At 47.3% G+C, this 13,987-nt stretch overlaps 1 protein-coding gene across 7 annotated transcripts in view; it reads left to right on the forward strand.

The window, feature by feature from the left end:
• The window catches only part of SENP5 (SUMO specific peptidase 5), a 79,185-nt gene that overhangs the window by 12,243 nt on the left and 52,955 nt on the right, over positions 1–13,987 (forward strand). For 3 of the 7 annotated variants that reach the window (XM_045031382.1, XM_045031385.1, XM_045031391.1), the window contains exons 3-8: positions 2,869–3,046; positions 4,677–4,806; positions 6,314–6,417; positions 7,357–7,489; positions 9,158–9,456; positions 9,952–10,008. The gene's annotated coding sequence lies outside the window, so the exon portion shown is untranslated. The remainder of the gene's footprint in view (positions 1–2,868; positions 3,047–4,676; positions 4,807–6,313; positions 6,418–7,356; positions 7,490–9,157; positions 9,457–9,951; positions 10,009–13,987) is intronic. The other 4 variants (XM_045031383.1, XM_045031386.1, XM_045031384.1 and 1 more) reach the window with 4 other exon arrangements.

Below are 13,987 nucleotides of genomic sequence, written 5' to 3' on the forward strand. Positions count from 1 at the left end.
ATGGCTAGCCAAAAACTCAAAAGGTAATAACAAAAGGTTTTTTTAAGTACATCAGAAGCAGGAAGCCTGCTAAACAACCAGTGGGGCCCCTCGATGATCGAGATACAAAAGGAGCACTTAAAGACGATAAAGCCATTGCGGAGAAACGAAATGGATTCTTTACTTCAGTCTTCACGGCAGAGGATGTTAGGGAGATTCCCAAACCTGAGTTGTCATTTGTAGGTGACAAATCTGAGGAATTGTCACAGATTGAGGTGTCACTAGAGGAAGTTTTGGAATTAATTGATAAACTTAACAGTAACAAGTCACTGGGACCGGATGGCATTCACCCAAGAATTCTGAAAGATCTCAAATGTGAAGTTGTGGAACTATTAACTAGGGTTTGCAACCTGTCCTTTAAATCAGCCTCTGTACCCAATGACTGGAAGATAGCTAATGTAACACCAATATTTAAAAAGGGCTCTATAGGTGATCCCGGCAATTACAGACCGGTAAATCTAATGTTGGTACCGGGTAAATTAGTTGAAACAATAGTAAAGAATAAAATTGTCAGACACATAGAACATAAATTGTTGGGCAAAAGTCAACATGGTTTCTGTAAAGGGAAATCGTGTCTTAATAATCTATTAGAGTTCCTTGAAGAGAACAAACATGTGGACAAGGGGGATCCAGTGGACATCGTGTACTTAGATTTCCAGAAAGACTTTGACAAGGTCCCTCACCAAAGGCTCTTATGTAAATTAAGTTGTCATGGGATAAGAGGGAAGGTCCTTTCAAGGACTGAGCACTGGTTATAAGACAGGGAACAAAGGGTAGGAATGAATGGTAAATTCTCAGAATGGAGAGGGGTAACTAGGGTCAAGTTCTAGGACCAATCCGATTCAACTTATTCATAAATGATCTGGAGAAAGGGGTAAACAGTGAGGTGGCAAAGTCTGCAGATGATACTAAACTGCTCAAGGTAGTTGAGACCAAAGCAGTCTGTGAAGAACTTCAAAAAGATCTCACAAAACTGAGTAATTGGGCAACAAAATGGTAAATGAAATTTAATGTGGCTAAATGTAAAGTAATGCACACTGGAAAAAATAACCCCAACTATACATACAATATGATGGGGGCTAATTTAGCTACAACAAATTAGGAAAAAGATCTTGGAGTCATCGTGGATAGTTCTCTGAAGATGTCCACGCAGTGTGCAGAGGCGGTCAAAAAAGCAAACATGATGTTAGGAATCACTGAAAAGGGGATAGAGAATAAGAAGGAGAATATATTATTGCACTTATATAAATCGATGGTACGCCCACATCTTGAATACTGCATACAGATGTGGTCTCCTCATTGCAAAGATATACTGGCACTAGAAAAAGGTTCAGAGAAGGGCAACTAAAATGATTAGGGGTTTGGAATGGGTCCCATATGAGGAGAGATTAAAGAAGCTAGGACTTTTCAGCTTGGAAAAGAGGAGACTAAGGGGGGATATGATAGAGGTCTATAAAATCATGAGTGATGTGGAGAAAGTAGATAAGGAAAAGTTATTTACTTATTTCCATAATACAAGAACTAGGGGTCACCAAATGAAATTAATGGGCAGCAGGTTTAAAACAAATAAAGGGAAGTTCTTCTTCACACAGCGCACAGTCAACTTGTGGAACTCCTTGCCTGAGGAGGTTGTGAAGGCTAGGACTATAACAGGGTTTAAAAGAGAACTGGATAAATTCATGGAGGTTAAGTCCATTAATGGCTATTAGCCAGGATGGGTAAGGAATGGTGTCCCTAGCCTCTGTTTGTCAGAGGGTGGAGATGGATGGCAGAAGAGAGATCACTTGATCATTGCCTGTTAGGTTCACTCCCTCTGGGACACCTGGCATTGGCCACTGTAGGTAGACAGGATATTGGGTTAGATGGACCTTTGGTCTGACCCAGTACGGCCGTTCTTATGTTCTTATGTAAAGACATAATAAATTGGACCTGTGGAGGGTAATCTGACTCAGTACTTTGGGCTGGGAACAAGTGATTTGGAAGAAGCAAGAGGGAACTGAGGGTGGTTTGCCTGCCAGGCCACGCTGGGGCAGGACCGGGCATGCTCCAGGGTGGCACCCTGCCACACGTCCTCAGTCTGAGTGCACCCCAGGTCAGCAGTGCCTACCCCGCTCCTGGCTCTGAGGTGGCCCGTGTGAAGTGGCCTGTCTTGTTTCATTCTCGTGTCTGTGTCACAAAGCACACTCCCAGAGTTAACGCTAAGTGGCACCTCTGCGTAGAGGCCAAGGGAGGAACTGACCTCAGGGACCCAACTATCCTCTTGCCTCCTGGGTGGTCCTTCGGTGAGGGTTGAGAGTCGACACTGTCAGTGGGAACGTTCGCTGCTATGTGTCATGCCGTTTTGTGCAAACATAAAGGACTTGAGGCTCCTGGGCTCACAAACAGGCGCATTTCAACTAAAATTCACACAACCACACAGTAGCGGATTAGCCACTGGGCCAAGAGGACCTGTGCCTAGGGGCCCCGTCCAATTGGGGGGCCCCAGAAAAATGGGAGCCCCGCACCCCGACCCCACTCCACCCGTCTTCCTGGCAATCCTGCTGGAGAGCAGGGGGAAGCCCCCATGCCCTGCTTCCACTCCCCAGCAGGAGCCCCGGGGAGGGGGGCGGGGCAGAGCAAGCCCCTGTGCCCTGACCCCATTTTCCCAGCAGGAGAGCCAGGGGAGGGACTGGGGGGGGACTGCAGGCAAAAGAGGCAGGGAGGGGCCCCCATTTGCTCTGGCACAGGGCCCCAAAACGCCATAATCCACCTCTGAGCCCACCTGATTACTACCCCTCCTCCACATACGCTGCTGCAGCTGTGTTCTCTCTGCCTGTTTGTCATTTTCAGGTGTCCCATTAAAGCCTAGACCTCGCCTTTCTCGAGGACTCCAGTGGACCCTTGAAGTATCATGGAATCCAAATGCAACATGTCTGCGGAGCCTGTATTTTATATCCCGCAGAAAAGGTGGAACTACGGGATTCAGCCCAGGGAAGACGAAGCTACAGAATGGCAGATGGAGAGATTGGTTAGTTCCATATATATGATTATTTATGCAGAGTGCATCTTCATAGGCAGTAGAACATATGGGAATCCAAAGGGCATGTGCCTGCTGTATCTACTTATCTCCACTCTTTTAGAGAGGAAAAGGGTTTATGAAACAACTTGTTTATGAGCGTGTTATCGACAGGTGATACCCACATTATTTAAACAACTTCAGGGAGGGTCATTTCATTAGCAACTGTAGAACTCTGGGCCACTGAGCTGGTTATTCCAGTCACTGACACTGCAGCAAGATGGTTACTTCTGCCTATTCGAACCTTATCCGTACAGTAGCTAATGGAGAAGGAAGGCTGGCTAGAAAGAGGCTGGCTGGCCTTGTAGTTAAAGCACTAGACTAGGACTTGAGAAATCTGGAGTGACTTCCTGGCTCTGCTGTGGATCTTCTGTGTGACCTTGGGTAAATCCCAGTCTCTCCATGCCTCAGTTTCCCCTTCTGTAAAGTGGAGCTAATAACACTTCCCCAGCACAGGGGAGTGGTGAGGGTGTGCTCAGTGATGTTTGTAAGGCATTCAGATGTTGTAGGGAGAGAGATCATATACACACAAGAATCATGGGGTAGACATTGTAATTGACTGACTCATTTTGGGTGACTCTTCCATTTGCCATTTAAAGTCCTCTGGCTTTGTCTGTGGATGTAAACTGCTTCTGGTGGCATCATTTTGTCCTGCTACATTTGCGTAAGAGGCAGAAATGACAAAGAATGCTAAAAAATTGGGACCGTGAAAGACCCAGAAATCCAAGATGCTGAGCGGATATTTACTTGTCAGAGCCTATTAACCTGCTTTTTTACTAACTGAAATACCTGTGTCAGTCAAACTCCAAAACTCCTATTCCTGCTGCTTGGTCTAGAGAAGAAGTGTAATCAGGGGTATTTTGCTCTGATGCCACCTCTTTCCTCTGAGGGTTTCAATGTGTTTTTCAAGCATGAAGGCCTGGCTGGTATCTGGCAGCGACATGGATCCATATATGGGGGAGAGTGACAGAAACCTCTCCATGCCATTGTGCTCCCCCTGTGTACTGGCCAGGCACATTCACAGTGCCCCCTAGTGGCCACCCACAGGAGGCAGGAGAGAATTGGACCTGTGACGGCCGCCCTCTTGGCCTATACACCGAGGATCTCCAGAGCCGAAAGCATGAGCTGCTATTGCGTGAGCTAAAGAGACAAGGCTCCCTAGCTGGGGGTCTAGCAGACTCATATCGGGCACAGTGAGCGGCCCTGAAACACACACTCACCAGTGGGCTCAGAGCCATGACCTACCCCTTCGCCCCCCACCAGTAGAGGTAGTTAGGTGCAGGGAGGTGTGCATAGGGCACCAGCCTAAGGAGCAATGTGGGGGACATGTTCTGCTGTGCACCTAAATGGTCCAAGGAGGCGGGTGGGATTATGCTAATGGCGTTTCCACTGTGTGAACTGTGCAATACATGTCCCGCTTTACAAGCGGCTGAATCTAAGCCTGGAACAGTCCCAGGTCACCTGGGAGAGGACACTTTCATTCCTTTACTCTAACAAGGAGACAAACTGTAGGGTTTGTAAACCTGGCTGGATTGTGGAGGTTGCTGCACCAACCCTATATCTTCTATTCTGGACATTCTAGATGATGGAGGACAATGTGCAGCTAGACGGCCTAAGACCAAACAGATGGGATCAGTTCAGAGTAGCTGCAATCAGTGTCCACAGCACACGTGGTTTTGCTGCTCCAAGCAAACATTTCCACTCCTCTAGAGGTGAGAAACCAAAGACTGAGCTCTCCTTGTCTGTAGCATAGGGACCTGTTTGTTTTATGTGAAGGTTTGGACCTTCTTCCTCCGATGGACTCTTTCTCTGTCAAATCAGCGTTATTTGTTAAGGTGAAGGCACAAGGCTTGATGCCTGAGGGGGACATTCAGAGAGATCCGAGAGGGATGAGAGCTGCAGCAAGCCCTGTAACTGTGACAATCAGGGCCTGAAGTCCCATAGCCCTAACGGTGGTGAAGCTTTGCAAGGCGTGATATTTGCAAATTCTAATGACAAACATTACACCATTAGTAACTGAGTAGCTGCAGAAACATACCTTATGAAGCACCTGGAGACAATTTAACTAAGCAGTATTTCCATTCAGCCGGAATAGACAGGATTGGCTTCATTCTGTACTTCTTGAGCCTGATAACTGAGTAGGGAGCCTGTTGTGTTCTGTTCTATATTGGTTTCTCATACCACACTAATCACTGCAGTATCTCAGCACCTTCAAGTTGCCTGTTAGTTAACGTGACTCACATCTGTCGTGCATGTGTTCTCTCATCCTCTGCCTGGGTGAGAAATGTCTGCAGCGGAGTGTTTTGGTCAGGATTTTTAAGATATATATCTGCTGCTCTGTGTATGTTAGAGAAGAAGTGTACCTTGCACTTGAAGCAGAAGGTGGTGTGGTTTGTGATGGTCCTTAATTGTAAGTCTGATCTGACCCAACCTTAATTACACATGTATTTTTTTTACTGATGCACCCAATCCCATTGACTTCAATGGGGGCTCAGCATTTATGGAAAAGAGGCCACTTATTTAGATGCCTGTCACAGGATGCGAACACTTTTTAAGAAAGGTTTCAGAGTAGCAGCCGTGTTAGTCTGTATCCGCAAAAAGAACAGGAGTACTTGTGGCACCTTAGAGACTAACAAATTTATTTCAGCATGACCTTTCATGAGCTACAGCCCACTTCTTCAGATGCATAGAATGGAACACACAGACAGGAGATATTTATACATACAGAGAACATGAAAAGGTGGAAGTATGCATACCAACAGGAAGAGTCTAATCAATTGAGATGAGCTATCATCATCATGGTGAAATAAATTTGTTAGTCTCTAAGGTGCCACAAGTACTCCTGTTCTTTTTTAAAGAAAGGTGGGCTTAGCTCCAGCTGTGACTAATTAACTGCCTCTCACCTGATGGGGCTAAGGCCAGGAATCAGGTGAGAGCCTTTAGATTACCTCGACCTGGAATACAAGGCCAACGACCAGCTTGGTTGGTAGAGAGACCTTCAGGGAAGACGTAGATACCTACAAGATCTGCAAAGAGGCCAGGCGCCAGTATCTGGATTATCTATTTCATTTATATTGGACTGTTTTTGAGAAACAAACTCCTCCTTGGAGAAAGTGCTTTGAGATCTTCTGTCACAAGGTGCTACAGAAGAGCAAAATATTAGTATTATTGTCTTTGCATGTTCTTATGCATTACTATTGGCTCTGATCATTCCCCTAGGTAGGCTGGACTATCTCCTCATGTAGCCAGTCTTCGCAGCTTAAAGGTTGATGAGAAGGGGAATGGCTTGCCCAGAAGATATCCACAGGATCAAGTCTATTTCAGTAGGTAGCTCCCTGCCCTTTAACATGCAAAAGAAGCATCTTACTTAAAACCGACAACAAAACCCTAAGATACTTTTCTGCACAGTCATTATAGCAGGGGACCTTAAAACTCAGTTGTAGATGTTAATTTAACCATTATGACTCCATTAGTCTAATTTGCAGGGAACATCTTTCACTAATTACCTGTGCTTCTAAATTAATCCAAATGTCCTTAGCTAAGAACTGTAGCAAGTCATAGGTCACTGCTCTGAGCTGCCATTGCATAGCTTAGGCCCTAGATGAAAGGAATTTCAGCGCTGATAGCAGGCTGGAGAATGGAAGCCTACATGACAGCTACTTAATCAGTGAACATAAAGACAAAGGGGCCATGGTTTCAGTGTAAAATTGGGCCATTGTTTTAAAAGTGGCATTTCAGTAGGGATGGAGTATGTCGATCATTAGCAGATAAAGGGATAGGCAGACTAAACATGAGACATTTCCCATACACATTCCCCCTGATAGCTGGACTCCTGCTATACTCATCTTATTAGGGAAGCCAGAAATAGGTCCTTGGCTAAAAGGGATATATAATACCAAGTAACACAACATTTGGAATCAGACTTGGCACAGCCTGCGAATGGCTCTTTAAAGAGACATGATTATTGCAGAAAGTTACTTTAAGACATCTTCTATGAACAGGCTTTGTTGTTATCCTCATTTCACAAGTGGGGAAAATGAGGCAGAGAGAGATTAAGAACCTGCTCCAAAGCCTGTTGGAGTCTTTGCATTGACTCCAATGGGTTTGGATCAGGCTATATGTGACTTATGTAAGGTCACCCAAGAAGTCTGGCAGACATTGGAATAGATCCCAGATCTCCTTGATCCCAGTCTGGTGCCACAAGTAACTCTCCTCCTTCCAGTTAGAAAATCTTAAAACTTCCTCCTTTTCACCTGTTCCAGGACCGCTAACCCATCACCTGTGGAGTAGGTGAAGAGATAAAAGCTTTGGTTCATCATAAGATGAAATATACAAGTGTCCTCTTCCTGGTGTCTATTTTCTTCTCCACCCACCTAGGGGACATGGTGGGAACAGGTGAGACTTGCTCTCTGCTGTTTTTTTTCATTATTATTCTTACCCTAACCCATAAACATTATAACCTGAGGGAGGATTAATTGGCCAAGTCCCATTAGGTGCCTACAGGGCAAGGTTCTCAGCTGTAGCCAAGCAGCACACTGTGCAGGTCCAGAGGGAGGTGCAAAACTCCCTGTTGAAATCCCTGAATCCCAGACTGGCTGTGTGCAGTCATAAGTCTCAGCAGCCTGAAGGCTGCTCTAAATTATGCTGGTTCCCAACAGACTCAAGGAGACAGAATGACAAGATGGGGATCAAGATTAGGGGGAAGCTCCAGTCATGCCGCCTTTGCTCCCTCCGTGCTTCCGACTCTAACATCTGGAAATGAAATAGTTTAGGAGTCTTTATGCAACCCCATGCACTGGCATAATCCTCCCTAGAGCCAATAATGCTGGTTTTACCATGTGTGTGTTTTATCATCACTCATGAGGATGAGGTAGTTTTAATTTGCGGAACCTAAAGTCATCAGCAAAAGTTTAAACCCTCCTGCATCAGGCCATAGATTAACCATTAATTGCCTGGTATTAGGCAAAAGCTTCCCCCACACGTCCCAGTATGTTACTGCATAATTGTTGATGACTGGGGTTTTGAACCATTCTCTGAAGCATCCATTCCTGGTTGCTTTCAGAGGCAGGATACTGTTGGCCTGAGATACTGTGGCAATTCCTTCCTTCCTATGTGGAAACTCATCTGCTACTTTTCCTTCTGAGATTCCTCCAACTCTTTTAAAGCAAAGAAGGCCAGAAACAGTCATTAGTCCATCCACCGTGGGTCATCCATCATTTTACAATAAAAAATTTCAAACCGTTCACCCCATTGATCTGTCATTGTAAGCAGATGACTGGAGTCTGTACTGTGCCTTTCAGCTATGCATTGCTGTTCGTGCAGCCTAGACAGGTTGTAGAGAATTAGAGGTGAAGAGATGAACAGGATTAAAAAAAAGGTAGTAAAGCAGCTGCTTAATGAGTCAAGCTGACGTTCCAATGGAAAACCACCTTTCCATTCTTTGTCTGCTGTTAATTATACAGGTTTTTTCACTGGGGAACATATTAGCACTGTTACCACACTTTAATATGTTTCACCTCATGCAAGATCACTCTTTCATCTTTGTCCCATTTCGCTCATTCCTAGCAATCATCACAAGTCGTTCGCATCCATCTTTTCTTAAGATGCCTTGCCCCTGCCTTATGCATCTGTTGCCTTGTTTCTTTTGTTACAGCTAACAGCTGTTCCTCTCATACAGAGTCTAGGTGTGAGAGGAATTCAAAGTACAGGTGGTCCCAGTCTGCAAAGTTCACATGTGGGTCTAAATGGTCCAAAATTTCAGTAGTATTTGGAGCTGCAATTTGGATCCAAGCCCATCTATAGTTATGACAGTGGATCAAAGTTGCAGATCCAAATACTACTAAAATATAGTTAGGATTTACAATACTGATGTGTTTTATGCTGGTAGTTAGGCCTAACCTAATTCTGTAAAGACTTAAACACAGGCCTAACCTCTATGCCAGTATTCTTTCTCTGTCATGTGAAATATCTCAGTTGGCCTCCTTTCTTTTCCAGTGGTTATTCTCATATTTGGATGATATGTTTAAAATAACCCAGAATGTTGCATGTTCTATTTTCCTGCAGATCCTTTTCCTCCAGAAGCCCCTAAAAACCTCAGACAGGGCAACTTTACTGTTGGTCACGATGGTTCTCTCAGTATCATCATTAACTGGGATGCCCCTCCCAAAGGAAACTTGGAAATCCACCATTACAAAATTTACTGGAGCCTACGGGTACCCAGGAAACCCATGATGGCAGCAAGGAAGGATAACTGGAAAATGAGAAGAGTGCACGTGATATTGTTGCATGTATTGCCAAGAATTCCTTCCCGGGTGATGTCTCCCAGAGTCCATCGGTGGCAGTCATTCTAGCTCTGCGTCTGGGTACATCTATGCCTCTTTGTGCCACCTCCTTCTCACTATTTGTTCTTTTTCCCCAGTTTGGTTGTATCTGGCTTGCCTCTAGTTTTAATATATGTTTGTTAGTGCAGGGAGCAAAAAACAATCACAGATACTCTACTGGGAAATAGACACTTAAAACTAAACCTACCTGTGCCATCAAAATTGCTCCATCAAGCCCCTTTGCTTTCTCTTTCCTTACCCGATCCCTATTTGTGCTCTGGTGTCATTACACCCTACTAAGAGTGCAAGCTCCTTGTCTTCGTACAGGTCTGTAAAGTGCCATGTGTCTTATGGCACCATAGAAATAAAAAGCAGTTATTCAGAGGTGGATCTATAAGGAAAATTATGCACGTGAGCATAACCAGGAGGGTAGGTGCTAACCAATCATGCAGCCTAGAAGATGTTTCACTTTTTTAATGGCAACTATACATAGATAGATATTTTAAGATCCTAAATATGTGGTATCCTTTGTTCCAGGTGAAGTCTGAAATAGAACGGAGGCTACTCCCGGCTAATGCAGAGTACCTGATGGAGGTACAGGCTGTAGCTTTCTGGGCACAGAAATGTCTGAAGAGTGCAAAGTCTCAGCTGCTGTTCAATTCACCCCCACTTGGTGCATCATCAGCCCTTAGTGAATTTTGCTTCCAGCTCTGTCGGTCATTTTATTGCCTGTGAATTTTTTCCCTCTTGGAGTGAAGATTCCCATGAAGACTCTGACTTACCCTGAATTAGTAGGGAAATTCCATGTTTTGCTCTCTCTGCTTCCTTTACTGCTGCCCTCTTATCTGCCCCAACTCCTCTGCTGCCGCATTCTAACTTTCCATGCCTGTGTGGAATGAATTCGGTACTTCTCTGTCCAATTAGATGAAGGTGCATGTCACACAGCCACCACTACAATTATCCTCGGCTGAAACCAGTAACAATGGATCACTATGCTCCAGCGCCCGTCAGGTTTGAGGACTCTTTCAGTGCCAACACAGACCGCTGTCCATCCTCAGTAGCCCCTCTGTGGATTGATTACAGCCCTTCCCAAGCCACAGCCTTGTGATCTGAAGTGCTTGTGGTCCAGTTAACCCTCCTTGTTTTCTCTTCCTCTCCAAAAGAGCAGAATCTTTGGGTGAAAATCTTGGTTGGCAGTTTTGCCATTGACTTCATCCTTTCTCATCTCCCAGGATGGCCAGTTACCACATGTTCCCCCACCTAAATATCAACAGTCCAGAACAAATTATAATTATGCTAAAAAGATTGTTATTAAAGTACTAGAAAGAATATAAAAATCTAAGCAAAACATTTACACTTCATCTCACCTAGACACAAACTAGAGTGCTCTAGTGCAAGAGGTAAGGCTGGGTTACTAAGTGTAAAGGATGACAGCCTTGACCTTTATATGTTAGAAGAAGTCCAAAGACTTTTTTATGTGGCGTGCTGAGCTTGAAGCTGCAAGAAGTACAGTGTTGGTACATTTACCCTGAGGGTAGGTGATACCCAGAGCAGAGTATGTGAAAGGAGCAGCTGTTAGGACATTGCACAAGGCAGTACGAGGAGCATCAGTGGACCATGACAAAGAATTTCTACCTCATTATACCCTGCAAAGTAACTGGTTTCTGTTCACCACACGCTGATCAAGGTCCCCACCCCACCCCCTTCGCTGCTGGATGTTGTGCATTCACTACAGAGTTGGCAGGAGGGATTGGCCTGTTCCTGTGTGCGCTGTAAAAGAAGAAATCCTTTGGCTGACCATCTGTCAGAGTGCAGATCTTGTATGCGGTGTGGATGCTGGATGTGTATTGCAGCTGTGCCCTTTGCTGCACCGTCATTCTTTGTGAGCATAGGCGGCAGGTTCGTATAATTTTTGGTGGGGCCCAAAATGGTGGTCCCCCCCCCCGCTCTCACCCTGTAAGCTGATATAAAATGAAGCTACAATGCGTCAGCACCACAAGATTACAAGGGTCAATTAAAAGTGAAAAATCAGAAGCAGCACTTGCCTGCTTCAATATACGGTATTAAATGTTGTTGCACCTGTTGTGACAAAGTGGGAATGTTCTTAATGTTTTCTCTGAATACTCTGTGGGTGCCTCAGTTTCCCCTGCAAAGTGCCAACTGACGGTGTTGGGGACAAAGAGATCAGGTGGCCTCCTTGTCCGGAAGAGACACAAAGGCCAGATGAGGGAGTGTCAGTTTGGAGCTGGCTGGGGAAATCGGGAGAGGCCCAGAACTTGGGTCTGGGCTCCCCCCCCCCCCCCCAAGATGGACCTGACTGAGGGGTCCTGTTTTCTGTACCTACAAGCTCTGTTTTAGACTGTATCCCTGTCATCTAATAAACCTTCTGTTTTACTGTCTGGCTGAGAGTCACATCTGACTGCGGAGTTGGGGTGCAGGGACCTCTGGTTGCCCCAGGACCTGCCTGGGCACACTCGCTGCGGAAAGTGCATGGTGCGGAAGGGCATGCTGAATGCTCCGAGGTCAGACCCAGGAAGGTGTAAGCTTCTTGCCCTGGAGACAGTATGCTCAGAGAGGAGGCTCCCCCAGAGTCCTGACTGGCTTTGTATGGAGTTGTTCCAAAGCATCCCAGCATCCCCTTCCATACCATGCGCTTCCCGGAAGTCTGCACAGGCACTGACACTCCCTCCTCTGGCCTTTGTCTCTTTTCCAGGCATTAGGAGGCCACCTGATCTCTTTGTTCTCCAACACCTTCAGTTGGCACCTTGCAGGGGGGTGGCCCAGGCCATCAATGGCTGCAACCCTGCCTCCAGGCAACTATCTGTGCAGACGGCATCACACTGGCCCTCTAGGGCTTTACAACAATCACACCCCCTTATCCCACCATCTAGAGCCTTAAGAAATGCATTGGGGAAACTGAGGCACACAGACAGTATTCAGAGAAAACACCTGTATACGACCAGTTACATACTTTGAAGGGTGTAAAATAATCAAATATTGTGCTAAATACAATGATACTCCAAACACCTTCAGTTGGCACCTTGCAGGAGAGTGGCCCAGGCCATCAGTTGCCTGGAGACAGGGTGTCGGCCATTCTCTGTGCAGACAGCATCACACTGGCCCTCTAGGGCTTTACAACAATCACACCCCCTTATCCCACCATCTAGAGCCTTAAGAAATGCATTGGGGAAACTGAGGCACACAGACAGTATTCAGAGAAAACACCTGTATATGACCAGTTACATACTTTGAAGGGTGTAAAATAATCAAATATTGTGCTAAATACAATGATACTCCAAACTGACCACCAAATTTAAGTTGCATGTTTTTCCCCTCAGGTGAGGGTTCTGGGGTGGGGCTGGGGATGAGGGGTTCACAGTGCAGGAGCGTGCTTGGTGCTGGGGGTGCAGGCTTTGGGATGAGGCAGGGCTGAGGATGAGGAACTTGGGGTGCAGACAGGCTGCCCCAGGGCTAGGGCCAGAGAGGACTCCCCATCACCACCACTGGCAGCAGCAAGCTCCAGGGGAGGGATCCCTCCTCTGTCCCCCTGCCCCCACAGCACACTCACTCTGCACCACAGTCACTGCACATGCTCCTAGGGCCCCTCAGGTCCAGAAAGCTCACTCCCCTCCCCTATGATGGGTACTGGGGGGGGGGGGGTTGCCATCACAGGTGGCCTTCCATGCTGCCCCTCACCATAACTTCACTGTGGATGGGGCTGCCCCTTGCCCAGCATGGGGCAGAAGTGGGGTCTGCATGGTGATGGCTATGGGGCAGGGGAGCAGGGTGTCATAAAATTCACCCAAGCCCCAGCTGCTCAGGTAGGTCTATGAATCCCCCTCCCCCATCTGTCCTGTGGTGGGTGGATGCTGGAGGGGAGGGGCACTGCCTTCACATATGGCTTCCTGCCTCCCTGACCCCTGCTGCAGCCTGCAGCCCCTCACCGTAGCTTCAGTGGGGGGGGACGGTGGGAGGGGATGGCATGGGGCTGCCCCTTCCCCAGCATTGGGCAGGAGTGGGGGCTGGGGGGGGGAATCATAGGGTCAAACACTCACGGAAGCCCAGGACCTGCTCAGGTGGGTGAGGTCAGTCTCCGAGTCCTGGCCGGAAGTGCCCTTTGCATCTCCTGCAGGTAGGGGGAGGGGAGGGCTGCCAAGCATGGCACAGCCCCCTCCCCTCTCCCGGCCACTCCGGCCAGTGCTCCAGCAAGCAACAGCAGCCGGCAGCAGCAGAGGCAACAGGCAAGGCAAGGGAGAGAGACATGCCTGCGTTTAAGCCTCCAGCCTCCGGGGTGGGGTAGAGGAGAGGGCTGCCACCAGCACGGCGGGCCCCCCTCCCCCTCACTCTCACTCGGAGATGGTACAGTCGAGACACACAGACGCAGCTGCCTGCGTTCAAGCAGTTAAGCTCTCTGGGGCCGGGCGGGGCGGGGCGGGGCGGGGAGGGGAGGGGGGAAGCTCTCCAGCCCTGGCGGCGGCGGCGCGCTCCAAGCAGGGGAGATTGGTGGGGCAGAGCCCCTGCTTGGGATTTATTCATGGGGCTAAAGCCCCAGAGCCCCATGTAAGTCAGCGCC

Source organism: Mauremys mutica, chromosome 9 (genome assembly GCF_020497125.1).
Source record: "Mauremys mutica isolate MM-2020 ecotype Southern chromosome 9, ASM2049712v1, whole genome shotgun sequence".
NCBI classification, from domain to species: Eukaryota; Metazoa; Chordata; order Testudines; family Geoemydidae; genus Mauremys; species Mauremys mutica.